The 5,055-nt window shown below is 27.6% G+C and overlaps 1 pseudogene; it reads right to left on the bottom strand.

The window, feature by feature from the left end:
• Nucleotides 1-3,439: 3,439 nt before the first annotated feature.
• LOC124418967 lies at nt 3,440-3,922 on the bottom strand (annotated as a pseudogene).
• Nucleotides 3,923-5,055: the final 1,133 nt, after the last annotated feature.

Below are 5,055 nucleotides of genomic sequence, written 5' to 3' on the forward strand. Positions count from 1 at the left end.
CAAATATTTCTTCAATTATTTCCTCACACATTTTTAATTTATTTTTGAAAAGCAATTTTAAAAGTTGTCCAATTTATTTTCCACAATCAAAAAAGATGTTTTCGTTTACAAAAATATTACGAATAAACAACTAAAGAAAATCAACAATTAAATGTCAAAAATAAAACAAACATAGTTTCATGTAAAAAATCACCGTATAAATGTTCATGATTTTTTGGAAGATTATCAAAAGAGAATTGGAAAAAACAGACGTCTGAAAAGTCTTAATGTAAATTGCGCCTTAGTGTGAACACAATGTGAACGCCAAACATGAAACATTTTTGTTAAACGTTAAAGAAACTATTTAATAATATTTTTTACGATTTCATAGAAATTTCTGCTTAAAAACAAAAATTAAATGCATTTTTATTTCATAATGTGCTTAAAATGAGTATTTCTATATTGACGTTTTGTTTGAAGAAACAAAGCCAAACACAATTCAATACAAATAGTAAAAGTTTGTTTGCCCGGTGTTCACATTACAACAAACAATTTCGTAAAGCAATTGACGGATAAAACAGTAAAAAAACAAGATTTTGTTTGCAGGCAAGAGGAACATAACAACAAGAACAGCTAATGCACAACCAAACCAAAAGCCAAAAATATATGTGTTTATATTTACTAAAAAGCTATATCATTGAATAATAACTTCTATATATTTTAAAATTTCATTTAATATTGTTTTTCATCAAAATTTTACCACAAAAAAATACAAATTACATTTCAATACCTTGTGCAAGTGGAAAAGAGATAGATAGACTTGCATAAGGTATTGAAATTACATTTCAATACCATGTGCAAGTGGAAAAGTAATAGATAGACTTGCACAATGTATTGAAATTACATTTCAATACCTTGTGCAAGTGGAAAAGAGATAGATGGTGGATCTTTACTGTCATGCTGTTGCTATTTAGTATAGTCAATGTAGCGAAAAAAGTTGGTTGTTTGAAACGGTTTATAGCGATTTCAAAAAAAATCGCTATAAGCCCGGAAATAACCAAATTATAAATAATTTTCATTAAATTACATATCTATAAAATTGAAAATTATAGAGAATTGTTTATTATTAATATATTTTTATATCCATTAATATAATAAATAATTGTTTAAATAAATTGAGTAATAAATTAATTAAATAATTTCTCAATTAATTACTAAACTATAGACTAGATTATAACCTATAGACTAGACTATAAACAATACTGTAAACTAGAGTATAGACAAGACTATAGACTAAACTATAGCTTGACTATAGACTAGACCAGCGGTTCCCCCGGTTTTTACTTCGCGGACCCCTTGAGGAATTTATTTAAATTCGCGGACCCCCATACATAGTTTGATATCTTATTGCTCTAAATATATAATTGTTCATCCGAAAATTGTCATAGTCCATAAATCCCAAGGTCAAGCAGATGTAGATATGTCATTTTTATACAATATTCCCGTACATTGAGAATAATTAATATTTCAGAGAAGTTTCAACTGCCTGTTTTTGAAGATAGAATTACTTCATTGTTGAAATGTTAATATGATGTTTAATTTTATGATCACGTTCATTTTGCTTTAAGGTAACGAAAAGGTTTCTTCATCAAATATCGTCGACATGTGCTTAAAGAGTCACGTTGTAAAATTATTAATGTGAACTAATTTTTCGGGAAAATAATATAAGAAAGTTGAACTTCTTCGATATTGTTGCGGAATGCGTTTATCCGCATAATACTACTGTGAATTTTACTGCATGGTTTTGACTATTTATGCATTTTCTGATGTTAATTTAATAATATTGGTCGACAAAATCAAGTTAAAATCTGTGTATCACGTCGGAATGGAATATTTATATTTAAAATTACCTGGATTAACGTATTGAAGACGAATAAAGAGTCACCTCTGTTTCGGAAATATATTATTTTAGTCCTTCCAAACAAGAACACTTTTGTTTACAATTTGACAAACTTAAATCTGCGATAAGCTTGTCCTTGAATTATGAAATGTGGCCTAACTTCATACTCCGAGATAACAGTATCTCTTATTTAATTGTAATTTGGGAACCGTTGGACTAGACTGCAAACTAGACTATAGATGCATATATTATGTACTATAACTATATATAGTATGTTGTTACCAACCAATAAATAACAAAACAAACAACAAAAATAATAATTATCATTAATTTACGCAATTGCTTGAATTTCAATTAAATGTCACAACTTTGTCTCAGATTTATATTTTATAAAAAATAAAATAAAACCAGTCATATAAGCGACTATTTACATTTCTGTATGAGGTGATAACACTCTTTTTCAGAAAATAAACAAAGAACAGCTGTCATTGAGACTGTTTGATCTTACATTTGGTTTGCAAGATCAAATAATTATTTTACCAAAATGACGTAAATTGTTTGACTTTTGGTGTTCACATTGATAAAACAATGAGAAAATATTTATTTGCCAGCAAATCAATTTGTTTTATGAAAATCATCCGCATTGCTGTTTGTTAACATGAAATATTTTATGTTCAGATTCGACAAAGTTTTTCAATCGTGTTATATATTAATATTATACACTTTTATTATAAAAATTTAATTTTAAACCTAATAAAAATAGTTAAAATTAAAACAAATTGCCAAATTGTTTTTTTCTTGCATGACAATATACGATATACTGCTGCAAAACATGTGTGTGTTTGAACCAAATTTGCAGTGTTTGATAAAACAATACCATCAAATATTTATTCAAGTCTGAACATGAAATAAATATTGCATTTGTTTGACGCAACTTTATAAATATTTTATAACAAATATTTGGACCAAATATTTTACAGGTCTGAACGTAGCTTTAGAAACATGAAATTAAGTATGTAGAGTCCGGATTAGACGAAACACTTTTCACTTTTTCGTTCTACACAGGGTACTTTTTGAATTTTCAATAATATTGAACCTAGAAACATAAAATTAAGTATGTAGAGTCGGAATTAGACGAGAACCGGAAAAAGTTAACTTTTTTATACTTTTTTGTTTTTTAAAAGGTACTTTTTGAATTTTCTATAATATTGAACATAGAAATATGAAATTAAGTAAGTGGAGTCTGAATTAGGTGAGAACCCACAAAAGAAAACTTTTTGGTACTTTTTCGTTTTTCAAAAGGTACTTTTTGAATATTCTAAAATATTGTTACTTTTTCGTTTTTCAAAACGTACTTTTTGAGTTTTCTATAATAATGAACCCAGAAACATGAAATTAAGTGAGTAGAGTCGGAATTATGTGAGAACCGGAAAAAGTGAACTTTTTGGTACTTTTTCGTTTTTTTATACCCTTCACTTTCGTGAGAAGGGTATATATAAGTTTGTCATTCCGTTTGTAATTTCTATAATATAATTTTCCGACCCTATAAAGTATATATATTCTTGATCTTTGTTCATTGTTGTCACTGGGAAAGAACATCTGGAAACAATCTATCAAAGGAATAGCCTGAATAACGAGGTCTATTTTCAACATAATTTTCACAGTAGGCTGTAGTCTTTGCATGAAAGAAGTTGATGGTGTTCCAAGTTGTTCTGTTAATTAGTAATAAAGGGCTTAATATTATTTTTTTATGTTGAACAAAAAAAATATACCAATTATTTTGTTCCATTGATCAATGTGATCGGTACCAGGAAATAGTACACCTCCTCGAATCATTTCGCCCATTATACATCCAACAGACCAAATATCGACATTTTCCTTATATCCCATTCCTAAAATTACTTCTGGTGCCCGATAATAACGTGTTACAACATAGGGCGTCATCATAAAAGTAGTACCAGCTGTCCTTGCCAGTCCAAAATCTAGAATCTTCAAAGTACAATCAGCTTTGACAACTATATTGGATGGTTTTAAATCCTGAAATTAAAAAGTTGTATATTCATAATATAAATGAATCAATTTTGCATTGTATATATAATGAAAACAGCATTTCGTATAGCATTGGCGATTGTAAAATTAAATCACAAAATAGGTGTGCTATAGAACATAATCGCAGGAAGTTTGGCGATTTCAAATCACAAGCACATATCAACTAATGAATTAAAATAAATAAAATTAATGAAATGAAAAAACAAGTAAGAGTTTTACTTTCGTGTGAATACTATATACCCTTCACTAAGTATGTTTAAAAAAAGATTTATTATTTTTAATTTTTTTAGGATATAATTTAAAAAAAATTTAAATTCATTTAATTCTTCTTATAAATTTTACATTTTATACCTGCATCAAAGTAAAAAACTACAATAACAAATTAATACACTGAAATAATCCATGCTTAACTGTGCGAAAAAAATCGGATATCATGAATTCCAGGAAATAACACAGAAAACCTGACAATTTTTGACCTCATGTCTTTCAATTTCCTTTATATTATCAATATATGTCCTTTAAGCAGAAAATAAAACAACACCGTTTTTTATTTGAAAATTTTAAAGAAACGCGATTTCATTTGTGGTTTTAATTTGTTCGAAAGGTAGAAAACTTAAAATGTTCATATCTTTGAGAGTTTATCTAGGATTTTGTTGATTTAAAACATCGTAACTGTGATACATTTCTAAATAATATCATCCAAGTCGTTCTGTCTGTTGACAGTATTTTAAAATATCATAAATCAAAATTTGTTATTTTTTATATTATCCTAATTATATTATAAATTTCTTTGTAAGTTTGTTTATTTGTTTGTGCGTCAATCACGTCTAAACGGATGAACCAATTATCTTCAAATTTAGAACAAAGAAAGATCTATGTCTGGAAGCGTCAATAGGCTATATAACTTTCCGAAAATTGGACTAGAATGGGTAAAAAAATAGGCGAAAACTACGAAAAACGGAAAAAATTGGTACTTTTGTGCATAAGAACTTTTTTTTTGGCTATTTTAATGCGAAAATATTTTCGATTTAGCATTCAAAAATGTCAGAAATATGTATTAGCAAAGTTGCGTTGCGAAAGTTGAAACAAAACTGGTATCAAAAATTGGGAAAATTGGTACTTTTGTG

This window comes from Lucilia cuprina, chromosome 3, assembly GCF_022045245.1.
Source record: "Lucilia cuprina isolate Lc7/37 chromosome 3, ASM2204524v1, whole genome shotgun sequence".
Lineage (NCBI taxonomy): Eukaryota > Metazoa > Arthropoda > Insecta > Diptera > Calliphoridae > Lucilia > Lucilia cuprina.